The following is a 23,093-nucleotide window of genomic DNA, read 5'->3' as shown; positions in this document are numbered from 1 at the left end:
GTTAGTGGTAGTATGTGCCTGGTTCTTTGTAGGCCTGGTAATTTTTTATTGGATGCCAGACATTTTGAACTTCGCCATATTGGATGCTAGTTATCTTTGTATTCCTATAAAAATTCTTGAAATTTATTCTGTGACACAATTAAATTACTTGAAAATAGTTTGAACCTTTGAGATCTTGCTTGGTTAGGCAGAACAAGAGCAATGTTTAGTCTAGGTTTTATTTTTCCTGACACCGAGGAAGGACCCTTCTTTGTATTCTAACTGATACCCCATGAATTATGATATTTCTTCCACCGCGGCCATTGGGAAAAGGCACTATTCCTGGCCCTGTGAGGCCTTCAGGCACTGTTCTCTCTCATCCTCTTGAGTGGCTCTTTTCCAGCCTCAGGGAGTTTCCTCATACACATGTGCTGATCAGCGCTCAAATGAATATTTAGGGGAGCTTTTCTGCAGATCTCTGGCATTCACTGTCTGTACAGCTCTCTCCTTTTTGGTGTTCTTCCCTGCCCACTCTAGCTGCCTTGTCTTCCCCAGATTATCTCCTCAACTCAGAGAGACTGTGTGCATCTTCCTGTGTTCCACTTTGTATATTGGAGTATGGAAACTTCCTAAAGGAAATAAGCTGGGACAATTCTAAAGATCACCCCATTTGTTTCCCTTCTATCAGGAATCACCGACCTTGGTTGCCCAAGGTCCAATATCTTGAGTGTTGTCATTTTATTGCCCGGTTTTTCAGTTGTTTCAAGTTGGGGAGGTGGGGGGCATGGGGTGGTAAAACCAATCCTCATTACTCCATCCTGTTGAAGTGGAAGTCCTCAAATCCAATCATTACTAAACTACTTAAACATTTACAAAGCAACAAATATCAAGGCGTAATGCAGAACTTGGAGGTGATATCCAGGAGAAAAAAAGAGCAAGACAAACAAATAGAGAAAGTATACTGAAAAGCTTAAATCTTCCAAAAAATTTCTTTGTCAACAACTGACAAAACTTTGTGGTTAAAAAAAGGAACACTCAAACAAAGGCTGGTCCCGTGGCCTAGTGGTTAAGTTCAGTGTGCTCCACTTCAGTGGCCGAAGTTCACGGGTTTGGATCCCAGGCACGGACCTACACCACTCGTCAGCCATGCTGTGGCAGTGACCACATATAAAATAGAGGAAGATGGGCATAGATGTTAGCTCAGGGCTAATCTTCCTCAAGTGAAAAAAGAGGAAGATTGGCAGCAGATGTTAGCTCAGGGCTAATCTTCCTCAGCAAAGAAAAAAACACACAAACAAACTTAGAAGTAGATCATTCTGCAAATTTTGTGAAAGATTTGCTTAAGTTCACAGTAATCTGAAATTCTAAGCCTTGGAGTTTAGCTGAAGGAATCACATTAACAAAAATTTGATCTTCTAATCATGGGAAGAATGCTAAACTTCGGCGTGCCTTCATGAAGAGATAGAATCGTGCCTGGCACAGTGTCTAACATACACACAACAAATCCTTGTGCATTGATAATGACTACTGCAGGAGAATATAGGAAAAAATGGTCAGTACAAGAACATAAAATAGTCTGAGATAATTATGATACAGTGTCACACTACTAGATATAAAAAAATTGTATTAATTATTCTAAAAATGTATATATTTAAAGATTCTGTGAAGACTTGGGGCTTCTGGGGCACTTGCAACATTATTTCTTGACCTGGATAGGGATTATGTAAGTATTCATTTTACATCAACTTGTTAAGCTGTTCCTTTATATTCTATGAACTTTTCTGTATGTTTATTACAGTACACAACTGTAAAAGTATTTTTAAGGTCATATGAGAAACCGCAAGAGAGTTAGGTTCAGTTTTCAGCTTTGAAACTGAAAAGCTGAATGATTATATTCTTCATAAGACGTCATCATAATATCATTATACTATATTGTCTATTTACAAGTTTAAATAAAAATAGAAGAGAGCTATTTTGACAAATGGCTTTCACATACATTATCTTCTTATGACCCTGAGGAATAGGCATAATTATTCACCTCCATTTTGCAGATGGAAAAACTGAGGCTTGAAAGGCTAAATGACTTGTCCAAGATCATACTCAGTAAGGAACTGGTGGAGTCATGTTATAGGCACTGCACCACAATCCTATATCTTTCTTGATTTTATAATAATGTAGTATGTGAAGTGTCATATGGCAGACATTGTTGGTTATTTCCAAGCATTCATTCCTCTATTTTTTCCTTGTTAATAGAACCTAAATTTTGCTCAATAATCAGGTAGCCATCTCCTGGAAAGGAGAGGGAGTAATCCTCCCCAGCCCCAGGAGGTAACACCTGATTAATTTAAGCCAACTATGGTAATCCCATCCCCTTTTCCAATGACTGGTTTGTGAAATCGGCATGTAACGCATCTTGCCCAATGAGATGCAAGAGAAGACCTGTTGTGGGGTTTATTGTTAAGGACACGATGTTTGAAGCTGCTTGGACATCTTGGCAAGCCCGAGATTTAAAGCAACATGATGAAGAAGGCTAAGCAGAATGATGAAAAAAACACCTGGATCTCTGATGACATGGTTGAACCCTAAAATATCCCTACTTCCAAACCTCTTATTATGTGGGATAACAAACCTCATTAATGTTTGAGCTATTTTGACTTGGATCTTTATGTTACCTGCAGCTGAAAGCATTCCTACTAATATATTACGTACAGAACTAGTGATTTTCTTGCATTATCTTATTTAATTTTCATTAGAAATTCTATGAGGCAGATATTACTCTGGCCATTTTTCAGAAAAGGACTGAAAGCTTAAAAAGCATTTAGTAACTTACACCAGTTCATGAAGGTAAAAACAGGATTTAAATCTATTATGCCTGACTCCAGACATGCCACATGATAAACTCTGCAATAGAATCTTTTTTAAAAGATGATGGCTAAGTCACAGGGGATAATTAAAAGTTATTTTGTTGCCATCATTTTAGTTGTGGTTACAGCGAGAATAAATGTCTTTTTCTCTTTTCTCCAATCCTCACACAGAGCCCTTCGGGGCAAAATTCTTGCCTCCTGGTACGCTGCAACTCATTCTGTCATAAAGATTTCCTAAAAGCGAAGGGAGGAGAAATATTCCTCATTCTGAGGAAGTGCTTCCTAACAGTAAGATGATTACAAAAAAATGAATGACCTGTCTTAAGTAGTGAGTTTCCTGTCATAGGGGTTTTAAAGTAGACGCTGAGTGGCCATATAGGGAAGATGTGGAATTAATCTGGCAAGTAACTAGGCAAAATAATCCATTCTTAATCTACAATGACAAGGTTTCATGAAACTCACAAATTTTCTATGGAATAATTTATCCTTATCCATCCTATTTGTCATCTTTCATTTTCACTTCTTCATTTCTCAAAGAGTGAAAGGGTGAATAAGGTAAAAACCCAGATAACTTCCAACTTCTCTGGCGAAAGATTTTCAAAATGTACAGTGTGAATATTGATATTATATAGCCTGTAATTTCTTTCAATCCGCACGTACTAAGTTTCTGCTCTGTGCATATCACTTTGCTAGGCATTTTCTAAATACAAAAATAAACAACTAAATGAAACTATAGTAAATATTCCTTCCCTTGAAGAATTTGCAACAACTTACTCGCTCAGATGTATGCACATAAAAGGTTAAGCAAAAATATAAATCAGCTGGTGTTATTTGACAAAATATAATTATGGACAAAACGGGGTAAACTTTAGTGGGTCTGGATCTTTAAAAAGGAGAGAAGTCCTTCTTCTTCCACTTTATTAAGAAATAACCTCAAGCCAAACAAATAAACCATTTGCCAGTTGTTGGTTTTTTTGTTTTTTACATCCTTGGTGTAAACACCCATGTGGTAAACACTACTCACTTGCTAAGTTGACCAAAATATTCAGCTAAAGCTTGACCAAAGTCAAACTCATTGGAACAATACATTTGCGTCCACAGATCCTGAAGGAATTCTTCAATAGATCTCAGGGAAGTCTGTGAAGTTGGATGGAAAGAAATTATATCTTCAGTTTCACTAACCTCTAACTGAAATAGAGCATTTCCTTCAACAAACTACAGTGTTATTAGCAGTTTATGACACTGCCACCAATAGAAATCACAGATATTTTTATATCACATTATAATTTTGCACGTATCTCAGTGTCTCATTTATGCTCATCCTTACTTCAAACCGGCAGTCGTTATCAAGCTTCATGCTAACTCTTGTTATTCAAGGCATTAATAAGGACACAAGTACTACTATATCACAAATTTGGGGGGGGTTACATATTTTGATCAATATTTTATTTCAATATAACTGGTTTTCCTTGTAATCCTATGTATTTTGTTTTACTCACTTAGATACAATATTCTGAGACAGAGCCCATTTACCTGACTGCCAAGGGGTCCACGGCACAAGAAAGCTTAAGGACCTCTGGTTCAGGTATCTTTACTTTCTTCCTAAATTTTAATGAATGTTTTGCTATTGGCTTAGCAGGTATTCATCCATACTTGGTTCTGGGTTGCCCCGTATTTGAGTTTTGTGTTTTCAAATTTTGCAAGGTTGGATACATAAAAGGAGATCATTAGTATTAAACAGAACAAAATTTTTAATTACTTTAATTTTTAAAATTTGCCTCTCCCATGTATTTTGGGCATTTTTGTCCTCTTCAATAAATGAAAGGAAACTGGTCCCAAGTTTCTATAGCCAAAGTGAAATGTCCAGATATGATGCATGAACTCATCAAGTCTTGGATCTGGAACATATTTTATGGGTTTCAGGAGTTTCTAGCCTGGAAATGAACTTCTTCCTGCCATAAGGAGAGGTATAATCTCCTTTTTCTTTCTTTTTTACCTTAAACTCCCTGAGCACAATTTAACCTCAATGAACTCAGTTCTTAAAGATCAGATGCTTGCTCTTTAAAGAGTCTATATTTCTTCTATATGCAAAGTAAGTTAATTCATACTTTATAAACACATTTTTAAATGCATGTCAAGGCATACAAATTTACATTATTTCTTTAGACTATGTTGTTTGCCTTGAAATTAAATGTGAGGTGCATTTATTTCAAAGAAATAAACATTGAAAGATGACTACTGGACATTTAAACTCAGATAGCAAATTTATAATGCTCTATTCATGATCTTACCTAGTATTGTAGGTAAAGATCAATAAAAATTAAACATAAGATAGATTATTACAAAGAGATAGCCATTATGCTGCTTTATTTTATGTGAATTTGGGAAAAGAATTTTAGGATGACACACTCAGAAAGAATTTTGTTTGTGTGGGGTGTTTTAAATTTATGAATTTCTTAAAATTCTACCATTACAAATAGCCTTTGGGCATATGTAAACATTGAAGAAAGAAAAACAAGAATTTGCCCGTGAAGAGCAGCCCCATAGGAAGTCATGGTCCAGCCATGAGATTTTAGGCCAGAACCTTGGTCTACAGACTGCTAATTTCCATGGAATTCCAAGTAAGAATTTAAGCATTTCTACGTATGTTGATTTGACCCTCTAGCCATCTGAAAACATGTTTTTTAAGGAATAATTAGGGGAATGGGGGTGCTCCAACAAAACTCATCTCTATCCTTTTTGTGTTTTTCACATGGTGTGTCACATGAATCTTAACACAGGGGCACAGTGCTATTTCAAGTACTTAACTCTTTAAAATAAATGAGAATGGTTTCAGCCTCAAGCAAATTTCACAGACGACATGCTCTTGAAACAGTTGCCACAGTGAGACTCATTTTGTTCACGCACACAGTTCCATATCTATAATTAGATAACTTTATTTCTTTTTCAAAGAACCACACTTTGCCTCAACTTACAGGTTTTTTGATCACATATGCCCTCACAAGAGATCTGGTGCGAAAATTAGAAACAAGTCAGGTGACTCAAGTTTCCACAATACATGAATGATACCAGTTTTAGAATCTCTTTCATGTTTTCAAACACATGCACACAATAAAAACCAGTTAATTTCCATTTTTAAATCCTACAGAACCTACTAAAGAGGTTAGGAGGTTGTTTTATGCCTTCGTGTTTTATCTAGGAACAAAAAATAGGGTTCGCCTTGAAATCGTCTAGGCCTGGCAGAGGTGTGTCTCGCTGGATTAAGGAAGATTGTGACATCTGATGTGCTAATGACACACAGCCATAATGGAAGGTGCAGCATGAGTGGAGTATCAGAATTGCAGTAATTCATGCACACTTAATTTATCTGGAATGTGGCTGCGGTTATTACCATGAAATTCTCCAATGGTGAGTAATTTCCACAACGACACTCTTAAAGCTTACAGATGATTTCACATTTTGAGGAGGTTGGGAAGCGTAGAGAAAAGACCTAAGGTTCTTTTTTTCAAAATAATAAGTAACTTATTTATATTGAAGAAAGCTGGAATGAATGGCAGACTTTTGAAAGAGAAAAAAACAAATTCTTTTCATGAGACCCTTGTTACACTAAAAATGACCCTATTAATAAAAGTTCATGCTCAGAAGCCGAAAAAAATTCTTCACACTCAGATTTGGCATATCCAGCTAAATGTGTTCTGATAGGGAGATCCCCAGATAAAATAGTATTTAGTGTCTTTCTGAAAAACCATTGCCCAGCTTTGTGATTGGGATTGCTTTCTTCCGGGTCTATGGAGTCACCATTTGATTCACATATTAAATTAAGGATGAATTTTGGTTTTACCACATAATGAAGATACTAACTATATAACCAAGACTGATTTTGAAATATTTTCTAAGAAAAATTAAATGATTTATTTTCACAGATATATAAAATTTCAGGTGAAAATAGGCCAGATGTAATCTAGGTGACCACATAGGATGTGGCAAATGAATTTGGCCCAGATGCAGAGACAATCGTAAAGGATGTTTCAAAACAATGAATCCAAGAAGACTTATGCTGTTAGAAAAACAAGAATTTTCAAAGCAATAAAAAAAAAGTCTTACTATTTTATCCCTCCAATTTTTAAGTAATTTCCTTGTCAGTCAGTTGTAAACACTCTAAAAGCACAAACCCTGGAGAGAGGTAGATCAGAATTAAAACCCCAGAACTTCTTTTTGTTATTATTATTATTATTTTATTGAGGTCACATTGGTTTACAACTTTGTGTAAATTTCAGGTGTACCACATTATATTTCGACTTCTGTATAGACTGTATTGTGTTCACCACCAAAGTCTAGTTTCCATCCATCACCATACACGCGTGCCCCTTTGCCCCTTTCGCCCTCCCCCTCCCCTCTGGTAACCACCAATCTGTTCTCCGCATCTATGTGTCATCTCAACGTGACTTTAAGCAAGTTAGTTAACTTTTCCAAGACTCATTTTTGCCGAAAAACGGAACTAGTCATACCTACCTCGTGGGGTAGTGTGAGAATTAAATAGGCAAGTGTCTGTGAAGTACTTAGCAAAATGTCTAGCACTCAGTAGCACTTAAGTATTTAGTAAAGGGTGTCAGTAATTATAATAACATAAGTCATCTTATTACTATTTGATTCAAGGCATCTTACAAATATACATGAAATACAACAAGGTGACATAAATACACAAGTAAATCAGTGCAAAGGGAAAACAAAAGTAAGAAAATAATGTGAGTCCAGGAAGGAGGTAAGTAGCCAAAATACGTGCTGCTTATTCCTTCATTCATTCAGCAAAGATTTACTGCATGCCTCCCATGAGCCCCTCTCTGTACGATGGGACAGCACAGTGAACAAGACACATGATCCTTCATTCATGGAACATGTCCTGTGTATTTGGGAAAGATAAGGAATGTATAAACTACCATCAGTATTAAGGCTTTAATGGTCATTTTCTCCACATTTTTGATACGTTATCTTCAAATCACAGATAGATCAATAAAAATTCTTAGGGTGAGGGGCTGGCCCCGTGGCATAGTGGTTAAGATCACATGCTCCGAATCGGCGGCCCAGGGTTCACAGGTTCCGATCCCGTGCTCCGACCCACACACTGCTCATCAAGCCATGCTGTGGTGGCATCCCACATACAAAATAGAGGAAGATTGGCATAGATGTTAGCTCGAGACCAATTTTCCTCACCAAAAAAGTATATATATATATATTCTTAGGGTGAATTTTCTCACTTGGGTCATTTATAATAATCTGCAACATTGTAAGAAGTGTGAATGCAGTGCCTCCAGCATGACTGGAGGATGGAAGCACTTGTGACCGCGCGTGCACACACACAGAGCTTAGTGGAGTGAGTGTAGAATGCTTTGTACTATGAATCTCAGCATCGCCTCACAGCCCCAGGGATGGAGCCTAGAGAGGCAGGGTCGGACACACTGCAACCCTCTGTCCTACATCTGTGAGCATTTTTCCTAATTATCTTCTGCAGCCATCATCTCTAAAGAGTGGTAGTTCACACCCCAAGAGATGTTTCAAGTGACTACCGCAGTGGAGGAAGATAATTCAGACATTCTACTTATATTTTGTAATTTAAAAAGATAAATTATGCTTTCCTAATATTTAATGTATGGGTCGGGGGTAGTACCCTCACTTGGCCTATATGCCCATGTCCCTGGTACCTGGGGTGACCATAAGGAGGAGCAGAAGCTTCCTAACTCAGTGGGCTTGACAGTGACACCTGCTCTCCAGCATTCACTGGAAAAGACTGGAAAATTCTGCAGTTTACACGTGCCAGACTAAACTGTTTTAGGAGTACTATGATCTGGTTTTAACTGAACCAAGTAACAAGATGAACAAGTGAATTAAAAAGAGACTGGCAAAGAAACCATGCATTGAAGATACTATCCATAATGGAAATACAAGTGAGCAACTGAAAAAAAAATGGCAGAGTTGAGGCTTCTCCTGTCCCCAACACAAGCTCTGTGGAGTCACATCGGTATCAACAATGACAATCTAATTAGCAAAATTCTTTGAAGCATGAAGTTTTATCCACGCTGCTGAACGAAGACCTCATCCAAGTGTGTATGATATGATATGAGTTATTATTTAAGGATGGATTTCAGTCATCATGACTAGCAAAGCTTTTAAAACCTCAGCATCAAGAACATGAAATCCAAACTGTCAGTTTTTTCCAGTGATTTTTAAAGTTACGTCATATTCAGTCAGGGCTTTACAAAATTTCTCTGAAGCTTAATGGAAAATGTTTTGAAGTCACTTTTGAGGTTTCTTGCGTAATAACGAAAAACAAAATGTTTGGCACAAACAAACAATTCTGGGCTAAGATTACAGAGATATCACACTTGAAACTCATACCCTGCCCCCCCCTCGAGCGATTGCAACAAAGACATGAAAGCCAAAAGTGCACAAATTTGCTCAGAAGACCATTGAAATGCTTATTTTTCCAAAAAAATCACACTTTTCTATAACAGAATGTTCATCACACTTTGCCATGGCACGGAGTAATTATGAAAAGCTTTGGTACCACAGACCTTCTCCTGGTTATCCCTTAATAAAGTAATTTTGAAAGTTTCTCAACTTAAAAAAGAGTTACGTATTTTTCTTTTACTACACGTGTTCCAAATTTGCCAACATTTTCTGTGATGACTAGTAGTTCTCAGTTGTATGCAGATCTGTATCATATATCTCTATATCCATATCTATTTATATCAGTATCTATCTATATATTTAAATTTCATCTATCTCTTCAAAATAAAAGTGATATTTTAATAATAACTGGGAAATGATATTGCTTTTAGAGAGTAATTCAAGCTATGAATTTCAAGCATCTGAAAACAGAAGTTTAGAAATATTTTCATTGTTACATGACTTATGGAAGGAAATCTTCACCATAAAACTTCAGATCAATGCATTCAAACCTGGAAAAGAACTTTCTAACATGTTTTGAAATCTTCCAAAGTAGGAATTTTAGTGTTTTTTTAATTTGTTAAAAATATAAAAATTAGCATATTCTGATTAATTTGCAAAAAAAAAACTAAATGATATCAGAGAATGTGGAAATTTACCAACTTAATTTCAATAAAAATTTTGCATGATTGATGGAGAGAATTTAAAAACGAGTAGCAGAGTTTAGAGAGCCCAGCCATGGATGCACATCTTTCATTAGCATCTATACATCTTTGAATGGTACTTTTTTCAGCTGTGGAATTTGTTATAACCAAGCATCAGAATAAACTGAACTTTGAGACAGATCTTCAAATAATTGCTTTATAATATACTTAATCCATTTTTTCAAAATAATGGAGTACATTTGATCACATTTCTCTTATATAAAATGTAATAGTAATAACTGAGACTTTACTATATTAATAATATTCTAGTGAGAGTAAAAGAGTATATACAACAATGAATAAAATAAGGTTCTAATATTTATAAAGTATTGTTTCTTCTTGAGAACATCCTAAAATATTTGACTTTCATTCTTAAATATGTTTTACAATGTATAGAATGTATGTATATAAAAACCAGATCAGTATGTAATTTATAAATAAGTATATTTATAAATTTATAAATAAGTATATTTATATGTAGTATAATGTATACTGTATATAGTATAATGTAGTAAAAATTTATAAATAAGTATATTTATAAATAAATAAATTTTAGGGCTGAGTGTGCAAGCATTTAGTACTAGGGGTTTCAGGCAGAAGCAAAAAAAATAGGAGAGGTGAATAACTGCTCCAGATGAGTATTTCTTAAAATGTGGTCCAGGAACTACCTACCTCTGCGTCACCTAGGGTGCTTGTTAAAAATGAAAATTCCTAAATTTCACCCCAGAGCTACTGATTGAGAATCTTGGGTGGTGTAGCCCAGGGTTTTGCATTTTTAGCAAGCTCTTCAGGTGAACGATTCTCGTGCATGCTACAGTTTGCAAACCAAAGCCTGTAGCCAAGAAAATAGTGCCCGATTCTGAGCCAACGTATGCCTTTCCTTTTCCCAGAGACCGAAGACTGAGTATAAAGAATCCATCCCCTTGGTTGGCAATGATAAGTCCATCAGCTTATTCTCAGACTTACTAAAAAGAATAATTACTGGGGAAAGTGCAGCTGTGTGGCCAAGAGAACGAGAACACATCACACATTCCTGCCTGTTAGAGGAAAGCATTGGGTTTAGTAGGAAATTTTTAACTTTCCTAGGACTTTTCGTCCTTACAGCTCATGGTAGTTTACGGCTGTTAACTTCTTTAATCACACAAATCCCTATGGGATAGTCAGGAGGGCAGACTATGAAATTCTGAATAGAAAATGAAATATCTAAAGGATGATCCAGTAAAGAAATATACATATTCAAATAGGCATTTAAAAAAATAAGCACTAGTTTATCTCCAAGTAAAATGACACGGAAAAATGAAAGTGGCTTTTGTATCAAAACTTCTGAGAAATTGTAAATACGTATTTCCCCCCATTTTAAAGATAAACGGGACTTTGCTTCAGTAATTCAGAACCAAGCACAGCAATTCCACTGCTTCCTGAGTCCCTCTCTGGCCTTCTAACCACAAAGTCATATGCTCCTCAGATCTAACCTTACAATTTGAAGGAACATCTCAGCTTTCCTCGTCAAGCGAACCCTTTCTGCATTTTCTTAGTCCTGCTCTGTGTCATCTGCCTGTCAAGAAAGCAGTTGCTTGTTTGATTGTTAATTGCCCTCGTTTTTTATTATGGAACGCATTCGAATTTTGGTAACATGTTCTTCTTTGTAATTAGATATAGTAGTTAAAACATCTTTCAATTCACCATGCCATTTTCCTTTAATCAGCACATCAACCAGGCTTTATGACGATGGAACCATATCTGTGTTTTGACCACAGCAGTACTGCTCAAAGAAAATTGTGTCATGAATACATTTTGTCATTGGAATGAAATTCAAAGGTAGGGGTGCTTTTATTTTGCAGGCCTGAAATGTGTCAACTAAATGAAAGTAAAATGTGGATGCTTCAGTTATTTGTATCACCAAGATTCAAAGATTTTCCATGGGCCTTAGGACATCTTTAGCTATGATTATCTAGTGACCATGTATGAAGTGCTTGTTAGAGGACATATCAGACAGTTTTCCAGAATCTACTCTGTAGGGCAGATGGGCAGATGGGCAGACGGGCAGGCTGGAAACTCAGGCAGGAGTTGATGCTGCTTGAGGCTGAGTTTGTTCTCCTCAGTTTTTGCTCTTAAGGCCTTCAACTGATTAGAAGAATCCCATCTACATTATCAAGGGTGATGTCCTCTACTTAATGTCAACTGATTGTAGAGTTTAACCATATCTAGAAAATACCTTCACATCAACGCCTCAATTAATGTTTAATTAAATCACAGGGTACTAGAGCCTAGGCAAGCTGACACAGAAAACTGTGTATCACGGAAGACAAGAATGTGTTAAATATTTTCCCATTAAATTCCCTTCCAGGAAAATTGTATTAGTTCCATTTTACAGATGAGGAAATTGAGGATTAGAAAGGTTAAGTGATTTGCCCAAGATCAATGAGGAAATAAGGAAGTCAGCCAAGCTCCCCTGAGTCAAGCTCATGATCCACAGAGCATACCCATCCTATATGGCTCTCCCTCTCCTCTGTTGATTAGGAAGTGATGTAGACATGGGCTCTATCATCCCTGCTTCTTGTGTTTATCTCCTGGGGAACTAGCCCCACTTCCTACCTTTACCTTCAAACCAACTCATTCATGAATGAGGGATCAATCCCATGACAAGCCAGAAGATGGGGGACCACTGGGTGCAGGTAGTGACTGAAAGAGGTTCTGGAGCCAGACACTTGAAATTCAAATCTCAGTTTTGCCATTTGTGTGATCTTGAGCAAGTAACATAATCTTTCTAAGATTGAAAAAGCATCAAGTTAAGCGCCTGGGTGCTAGAGCACAGACGGCCTGGGTTTGACTCCCAGCTCTGCCTATTACCAGCTGAGCAACTCTGGGCAGCTCCTTACCTCTGTGTGCCTCAGTTTTCACATCTATAAAATAAGGACAATAGTACCAACGGCATTAGCATTGGGGTTAAATGAGACAATTCATGTAAAGCACTTAGAGTTGAGTCTTCCATGTAATAAATACCCAGTTATCATTAGCTATTATTGCTAATCATATAGCTTCTGATCTGTGAATGAGGATAAAAATAGGAGTCAAGGGGCCCGCCCATTGGCATAGTGGTTGAGTTCTCGTGCTCTGCTTCAGCGGCCCGGGGTTCGTGGGGTCGGATCCCAGGGGCAGAACTACATACCACTTATCAAGCCATGCTATGGTAGGCATCCCACATATAAAGTGGAGGAGGGTGGGCACGGATGTTAGCCAGGGCCAATCTTCCTCAGCAAAAAGAGGAGGATTGGCAACAGATGTTAGCTCAGGGCTGATCTTCCTCACTGAAAAAAAAAGGAGTCAAAGGGGGCTGGCCCAGCAGTGTAATGGTCAAGTTCACGGACTCCACATCAGCGGTCCAAGGTTTGCGGGTTCAGATCCCAGGAGCGCACCTACATACTGCTCATCAAGCCATGCTGTGGTGGCATCCCATATACAAAATAGAGGAAGATAGGCACAAATATTAGCTCAGGGCCAATCTTCCTCAAACAAAAATAGGCAGATTGGCAAAAGATATTAGCACAAGGCCAATCTTCCTCACCAAAAAAAATAGGAATCAAGGCGTTAAAGTGGGAATTAAATATGGTGATGTGGTGGAGTGCTAACCTAGTCATGGCCCACTGGTAGATGTCCAGCAATTGTTAGCTGTCTGCCCCCTCAAATGCACATTCCTAAGAGTGGGACCTGTTACCACTCTTCACCACTGTATAAAGGGAGATAGTGGAATAGCTGGATCATATGGTAGTTCTAGCCTTGATTTTTTGAGGAATCTCCATACTGTTTTCCACAGTGGCTGCACCAGTTTGCACTCCCACCAGCAGTGTGTGAGAGTTCCCTTCTCTCCACATCCTCTCCAACACATGCTGTTTCCTGTCTTGTTAATTACAGCCATTCTGATGGGCGTGAGGTGATATCTCGTTGTAGTTTTGATTAGCATTTCCTTGATAGTTAATGATGTTGAACATCTTTTCATGTGTCTGTTGGCCATCTGTATATCTTCTTTGGAGAAATGTCTGTTCAGGTCTTTTGCCCATTTATCCAAAGAACTTGAAAACACCAATGCGTAAAGATACATGCACCTCTGTGTTCATTGCAGCATTATTCATGATAGCCAAGACTTGGAAGCAACCTAAGCGTCCATCAAGGGACGAATGGATAAAGAAGATGTGATATATATACACAATGGAATACTACTCAGCCATAGGAAAAGATGAAATCCAGCCATTTGTGACAACATGGATGGACATTGAGGGTATTATGCAAAGTGAAACAAATCAGAGGGAGAAGGTCAATACCATATGATTTCCTTCATTAAGTAGTAGATAATAACAACAATAAACAAACACATAGAGACAGAGATTGGATTGGTGGCTACCAGAGGGGAAGTGGGGAGGGAGGAGGGTGAAAGGGATAATTCGGCACATGTGTGTGGTGATGGGTTGTAATTAGTATTTGGGTGGTGAACATGATGTAATCTATGCAGAAATAGAGGTACAATGATGTACACCTGAAATTTTTACAATGTTATAAACCAATGTTACTGCAATAAACAAAAAATTTAAAAAAAATTAAAAATAAAGGGAGCTAGTAACGATCATTGTGAGCATATGCAGAGAGCGCCATGCCTCTTAAATGAAAAAAAGAAATAGAGATAAGCTACTACTTTTGCTTCATACATACACATTTTTAAACATATATTTCTCTACTTTTGTGATGGCTCCTTAAGCTGCTGAAACAGACCCAGACACAGCCCCCAGAGAGTGGTGCTTAAGATGAGTTCCCTTAGCTTATGTCTCGCAGGCAAAAGCCAGCTTGCCAACTGTTTGTATGTGGCCCGCCAGCTAAAAGTGGCTTCTACAGATGAACATTTACAATTAATTTGATGATGGACAACTAACTTTGAACCCCAATTATGAATGAAATATTATCTCCCCCCCAAAAAAATCCCATTCTTCTCATTAGTAGACCTGCATTAACAAAGTTGTACACAATAATTATTGCTATTATATTTTTAATCTTGTCAATCGAAAATTTATGGAAAAGGTTCTCTCTTCTTATATAAGTACCTACATAATATCTTCAATTTTGCATCTTAGCCTACAGAACCTAAAATGTTTGTTCTCTGGCCCTTTACAGAAAAAAGTTTGACATTCCTGTCTTAGAGAATCTAACTTGTGACTTTTCCTTCCCAGCAATCGGTTACTATGAACTACAAGCTCTTCACTGACAAGCACATTCACTTTGAGAAGAGGGAGTATACTGGTGTCTCATAACACTTCTTAAACCACAGAAGAAAGCAAGTTCTGTGCCTTGGCAGTTTTAAACTAAGAAAACATTACCCACCCAATTGCAGTCCCACACACTTAGCCATGAACTATATTTATAAAGCCATGTGACCAGAAACATTGTGTAGTGTTCTCTGGTCATGTGAAACAGGATCATCTTGTTGCCTAAATGGACCCATTCTTTGGGAAGACGTTATCTCATAGCACATGGTTCAAAGTTAATTTCTAGGAACCTCTTGAGATTCTGGAGGCTACCATCTTCTAATTTATTTCACTCATTTGTTAAAAATGTCACCTTTCCCCAAGAGCCCTTAACTGTACCTCAGTTTCTTGCTGGATTAAGATATTTTGGCTGTTGACATTTCTTAAATGATGAAAGTTCATAATTTCAACTAGCTTCAAACATTAAAAGCCTATTCAAGAAAAACATGAGCTGATTACCCATTAAGGGAAGACAGCATTCACCCAAAAGACAGAAAACTAAAACTCTGGAGCTATGAAACTTGAAGGGAAGAGACATTACAGAGACAGTGCCCTTTATCAAGACCCTTATAATTCAAGAAATGTTCTCTCTTGAAATTCATAAATCAGGATCTGCACCAAATGGCAAAAAAAAGTACCACCAAAATGAGCTAGAAATTTTCCCCAGTCTCCATAAACATATTAACAAAATATCCCAAAACATGTCAGAAGGTGAGAGAAACAGGAATGCGGAAGTGCAGAAAGAGAAAGTTAGTCCCAGATGAACCCGGCTTGTGTTTTGTCTCAAGAAAGCCAGTAGGAAACTGAGGTTGGAGGCCAATTGTGACACCTCGTGCTGTCAGATCTGCAGAAAATCAGGCAGCATCACAAACACTGCCCTCCCAAAATAGAAATTCTTCACTTATAGAAGCCATAGGTCGTGACCTCCTGCATTTTGGCCTCATTCTATATTGCCCATTTCTAAAATTACCCTCTGCTTCTGCCTGCAGGGTCTATGCTGGGAAAGGAAACAAAGAGGTTTTGACAATTCTTAAAAAGTAGAAAACAAGAAGCAATGGCTATGCCTATTTTTTTTCCTTTTCACCCATTTGGATAGAAACATTGAATTTCACACGTCGCAAATTATGGATAATTTACTAATACATCCAAGTATTAAAACAGTTTTGGGGAGTTTAAGATGTCACAAGCATCCAGATGACATCTCTTTAAAAAGGCGAATATGCATAATTTCTCACCACAAAAATTTTAAATACACTTTTGAACTAAATAATGTAAACTGTCAACAGACCTTCAATGGTGCTTCTCATTGACTCGAAGTTCTCATAAAAGGGTCCATATAACTCTATCACTTCTATAACAAGTTTTACGACAGAAAGAAAAAAAATCAAAGAGAAACCACACAGCGGCAAATCTTAAAGATGAAGTTGACCTTGAGACATTAATTACTTCATCACTCAGCTTCTTCTGCTGCCCCCCCATTTACCCCACACCACAACCCAAGGAGTAGCTTTCATTTTAAGCCTCAAAGTACGAGATACCACAAATTTCCAAAACAAGCAATTGCCTCTTAAAGAAAATTAGATTTATAAGTGACCTATGCATATAAATGGCCACTTCCTGACCCTTTTGATTCCACACTCATGAATAGCAGGGCTATACCTTCTTTTTTTTTTTCTTTTTTGTGAGGAAGATCAGCCCTGAGCTAACATCCATGCTAATCCTCCTCTTTTTGCTGAGGAAGACCCGCCCTGAGCTAACATCTATCGCCAATCCTCCTCCTTTTTTTTTTTTCCCCTTTTTCTCCCCAAAGCCCCAGTAAGATAGTTGTATGTCATAGTTGCACATCCTTCTAGTTGCTGTATGTGGGACGCTGCCTCAGCATGGCCGGAGAAGCCGTGCGTCGGTGCGCACCCGGGATCCAAACCCAGGCCGCCAGTAGCCGAGCGTGCACACTTAACCGCTAAGCCACGGGGCCGGCCCCATGGGCTATACCTTCTTAAGGAACCCCTCGGCTTCCTCACCCTTCTTGGGAAGACCCCAATCGCACAACCCACCCCCAGCCATAAATGTACCAATTCTCATAGGAGCATCTTCCTAGTAGAAGTCATTGAAGTCCCTAGATGCTATTCCCAGTAGCCAAACCTCTGCCTCACTCCTTCTTTAAGCCTGTTCCTGACTACTCACCTATACCCCAACTTTGTCTAAATAGACCAAAAGTGGGATGGGAAAAGCACCAAAATTAAAAGGCATGTATTTATAAGCATACAAATATACAAATGCACAATATGTACACATGGTAAATATACACACGTCCATAGATGCATTGGTAAACCTGTATACATATATGTGTGTTATATGCATATGGAATTTATAGATACAGATAAATATATGTATAGAGAAGGAAAATTCTTGACACGAGAAGCCAGGTAGGGAGTGTAGGAGGCGTGGTTGGTGCCCCACTCAGATCTCCATTACTGAACTGGTGCTCCCATCCTCTAGTTGAGATGAGTGTTAATGGTTCATGGCTATACCCTTTGCCTGAGAATTATCCTTAGCTGGATGAGATGCATTGCCCAAAGATGCCAGGTTGTTAGAGTCCTATATAAAAGCCCAGCCCCCTTTCCTCAAGGTGGGACAACTGTTGGTGTCATTAACGCTCCAGAGTTCCATGTGGGATCAGACTGAGGCTGGCTTCAGCTAAAGCCACGTTTTGCCTGGCTTCTGTCTCACTCTGCCACAGTGTTCACTTGAGAGCACTGCCCCAATAAATGAGTTGTCCAAGAATCCCTGTCTCAAGCTCAGCATCTAGGGAACCCAAATGAAGCCAGGGAGTAGCAGAGGAAATAACCAAATAGAAAATCAGGAGAAAAGATATGAGTCCATACATATGAAGTCATCTGTTACATCGGGAGTTTGTTAAAGAATATTTCAACTCAAGAAGAATCACACACCAAAATATATTCCTACTGTTGCTCCCAAGAAGGAATTGGACCTAGGGTAAAATTTTAGAAGAACATACGTGTTAGATTGGGTGACGGGCAGAGTCATGGCTTGCTGGGTTTCAAAGGACAGAAACCCACCCAAGCTGACTACAATTAATGGAAGTGGTTGTGGTGGAAATAAAGGTGCAGATCTTATGGAATCCAAGGAAAAGTTTGACTACCAGCCTCAAGAAGAATAAAGAAAAGGAGAACACCAGAACCTCAGCAGGCTTTTGTGGACCTTTCCTTTCATGCCCCAGATGCTGTTCCTCTCACCTCTAATAATATCTGACTCAGGCATTTAAAGTCTCAAGCAAAATTTCTCATAGAATTCTGGGAAGATGGATGAAGTGGTGGCAGCAGCTTTGGATCTTCCTGAATCCCTACACAAAAACTAACAAAGGAATTAGAACATAACAGAAGTTCATAGGGCCAGCCCCGTGGCTTAGCGGTTGACTGTGCGCGCTCCGATGCTGGCGGCTAGGGTTCGGATCCTGGGCACGCACCAATGCACTGCTTCTCTGGCCATGCTGAGGCTGCATCCCACGTACAGCAACTAGAAGGATGTGCAACTATGACATACAACTATCTACTGGGGCTTTGGGGGAAATAAATAAATAATTTTAAAAAAAACAGAAGTTCATGGACATTTACAATAAAACTAAGTGACAAGAATGAATGGATAAGCAAATTGTGGTATATCCATACAGTGGAATATTATTCGGCCATAAAAAGGAATGAAGTATGGATACATGCTATAAAGCAGATGAACCTTGAACCCATTTTGCTAAGTGAAAGAAGCCAGACACAAAAGGTCACATATTGTACGATTCCATTCCTATAAAATGTCCAAAACAGGTAAATCTACAGAGACAGAAGGCATATTGGTGGTTGCCAGAGGCTGGGGCTAAAAGGAAATAGGGAGAGACTGTTTAATGGTTATGGCTTTTCTTTTGGAGCGATGAAAATGTCTTAGACATAGATGGAGGTGGTGGTTGCACAACACTGTGAGTGTGCAAAGGACGCTGAATTATACTCTTTAAAGTGGTTAATTTTATGTTATAGGAATTTCACCTCAATTGAAAAAAAAAAAAAAACCTAAGTGACCAGGTAGTCCTACAAACCCCAAAATATAAGTGGATGGGGCCAAATCACCAACAGCCTCTAGAGCTGTGTGTTATTCATGTCTATATGGATGAAAGCAAAGGGAAGCTATAGGGCATTGACAAAACCGAGAAGAAGAAAATCTCAAAAGAGCAGATAGATACTCCCTGGAAAATATAGAGGGTCCTTGTGAAATCAACAATCAGAAGTGGTCATGCCTACTCCGGCAATGGGTCCAAACAGGCTGTCCGCAAAGTTCTGAGGAGGCAGGTGGTGACCCCTGTGAACTCTCACAACCGGCCCCCACACTACCTTCCAGGACAGAGCCCCAGCCTGAAGAGAAACTGCTAGAAGAGAACCAAAACTAAGCAGAAACACAAGTGAGGGAAAGAGAAGGTTCAGATAAAAGGGGCAAGAGGAAGAACAGCCAGGAAATCTCAGAAAACCAGCCACCATCTTATTTAACATGTGATGAAGGAAAGGAGAGGGAGTCTTGTGAAGTTGAAAAGCTTTGTGAACTCAGTTTTTGTCTAAAAGTTCAGGAAAACTAAGTTCCTGTAAAAATGAGTAACTGAAAAGTATTAGGGTCAAATCTCATACAAAAGGGGCACAAGAAAAAAGAGAATGGAACAGTAGCATTCAGCACCACAGAGACACGTGCTCAAAAAATGGATCAAGACTATAATGGACTGTTTCCAAATGAGCTATAAGATGTTACAAAAACAATCCAAGACATAAATCAGCATTAGGAAACCTCAAGGGCCGGCCCTGTGGCTTAGCGGTTAAGTGTGCGCGCTCCAGTACTGGCGGCCTGGGTTCGGATCCCGGGCGCGCACCGACGCACCGCTTCTCCGGCCATGCTGAGGCCACGTCCCACATACAGCAACTAGAAGGATGTGCAACTATGACATACAACTATCTACTGGGGCTTTGGGGGAAAAAAAGGAGAAGGATTGGCAATAGATGTTAGCTCAGGGCGGGTCTTCCTCAGCAAAAAGAGGAGGATTAGCATGGATGTTAGCTCAGGGCTGCTCTTCATCACAAAAAAAAAAAAAGAAAAAGAAAAACTCAAAAGTTATGTGACAGACTTCAAGAGAGAATTAGAAATAAAAGAAAAAAATCATTTTAGAAATGAAGACTAAACTAGATAAATATGAGAGACAATAAACACAATAAATAATGCTTTAAGAGAAGTAGAAAGTAAAAAGGAGAAAACATTTTAAAGAGAAATGAAGTAAGAGATAAAAGGGATTTGAGAGACTATGATAAATATTGAAGATAGGCAAAGAAAGTCCAATGTACAGATAAGGAAATTCCCTGGAAAATAAATAAATAAAATAAAGGACTTGAACAAATACTTAAAAACTATAATTCCAGAAAACTTTCCTGAAATTAAAAAATATATATATAATTCGCAGGAGCATGCGAATATGAAACCAGAACAATTGACACTAAAATATATTCTAGTAAAATTACAGGGCTTTAAAGAAAAAGAAGAAATCTGAGGGGCATCTAGGCACAAGAGCACCTGACTTTTAAGAGAAAAAAATTAGGTTATACTCAGAGTTTTTAATGATGACATTTATGGGAGAAGAAATGGGTTACTATGTTTAAGGTTCCCAGTTACTATGTTTAAGGTTCCCAAGGAAGGAAAATGTGAACTAAGGATTTTTGTCCCTGCAAAGCTTATTTTCAAGTATAAAGAGCACACAACTATTACCAACAATTCAGAAAGTGTTGTTCCCGTGAGTCCTTCCTACGGAATCTACTAAAAACAAGCTTGAGACTACAAAAATGACAAGAAAGACATCAACGTAAGGACCACAATTCAGCAAAGATATAGTAACTTACAGAACACAGACTACCTGAGCATTGAAAGGGAGAAGTCTGATGTAAAAGTATCTACCTGACAATCAAGAGATAGTGCAGCCATAAAAAAGTGGGAGAGTGAGGATAGCCTATACTAAATAATAATAATTGTTTTCAGTAATCAGAATTGGTGAAAGTATCGTTAGCATTGGTATTCTCAGATCATTGTATGAGTAATGTAAGAAAAGCAAATGAGTATTTAGGGGATTCCAATTCTATCATCCCCTGTGCCCTTGGGAAAGAAAAAGAAAAGAGATAAAGATTTAACATAAGAGAAGTGAAGTAAAGACCCTGTATTTCCAAATTTGAATTGGAAATTTCAGTATGAATTCACAAGGTTGTGTTTGTGTATGTGTGTGCGTCTTTCTTTTTTTTTCTCTCCTTTAGCTTGGCCACTGAAAAGGTCCAGACAAAATGACCAACCCAAGATCAATGAGGATCCCCGGTACCCAGTAGCCAGATTGCGGTCTATTTTTTTTTTTTTTTTTTTAAATTTTTTGTTTATTGCAGTAACATTGGTTTATAACATTGTAAAAATTTCAGGTGTACATCATTGTACCTCTATTTCTGCATAGATTACATCATGTTCACCACCAAAATACTAATTACAACCCATCACCACACACATGTACCCAATTATCCCTTTCACCCTCCTCCCTCCCCCCTTCCCCTCTGGTAACCACCAATCCAATCTCTGTCCCTATGTGTTTGTTTATTGTTGTTATTATCTACTACTTACTGAAGGAAATCATACGGTATTTGACCTTCTCCCTCTGACTTATTTCACTTTGCATCATGCCCTCAATGTCCATCCCTGTTGTCACAAATGGCTGGATTTCATCGTTTCTTATGGCTGAGTAGTATTCCATTGTGTATATATACCACAGCTTTTTTATCCATTCGTCCCTTGATGGGCACTTAGGTTGCTTCCAAGTCTTGGCTATTGTGAATAAGGCTGCAATGAACACAGGGGTGCATGTACCTTTGCAAATTGGTGTTTTCAAGTTCTTTGGATAAATACCCAACAGTGGAATAGCTGGATCATATGGTAGTTCTATCGTTGATTTTTTGAGGAATCTCCATACTGTTTTCCATAGTGGCTGCACCAGTTTGCACTCCCACCAGCAGTGTATGAGAGTTCCCTTCTCTCCACAACCTCTCCAACACATGTTGTTTCCTGTCTTGTTAATTATAGCCATTCTGACGGGCGTGAGGTGATATCTCATTGTAGTTTTGATTTGCATTTCCCTGATAGTTAGTGATTTTGAACATCTTTTCATGTGTCTGTTGGCCATCTGTATATCTTCTTTGGAGAAATGTCTGTTCAGGTCTTTTGCCCATTTTTAATTGGGTTGGTAGTTTTTGTTGTTGAGATGCATGAGTTCTTTATATATTTTGGAGATTAAGCCCTTATCAGATGTATGGTTTGCAAATATCTTCTCCCAATTGTTAGGTTGTCTTTTCGTTTTGTTGATGGTTTCCTTTGCTGTGCAGAAGCTTTTTAGTTTGATGTAGTCCCATTTGTTTATTTTTCCTATTGTTTCTCTTGCCCGGTCAGATGTGGTGTTTGAAAAGATGTTGCTAAGACTGATGTCGAAGAGCGTACTGCCTATGTTTTCTTCTAGAACTTTCACAGTTTCAGGTCTTACATTCAAGTCTTTAATCCATTTGGAGTTAATTTTTGTGTATGGTGTAAGGTAAGAGTCTACTTTCATTTTTTTGCATATGGCTATCCAGTTTTCCCAACACCATTTGTTGAAGAGACTTTCTTTTCCCCATTGTATGTTCTTGGCTCCTTTGTCAAAGATTAGCTGTCCATAGATGTGTGGGTTTATTTCTGGGCTTTCGATTCTATTC

Source organism: Ceratotherium simum, chromosome 37, assembly GCF_057802395.1.
Source record: "Ceratotherium simum simum isolate JZ-2026a chromosome 37, ASM5780239v1, whole genome shotgun sequence".
Taxonomy (NCBI): Eukaryota; Metazoa; Chordata; class Mammalia; order Perissodactyla; family Rhinocerotidae; genus Ceratotherium; species Ceratotherium simum.
Note: the sequence above shows the minus strand (reverse complement) of the source record.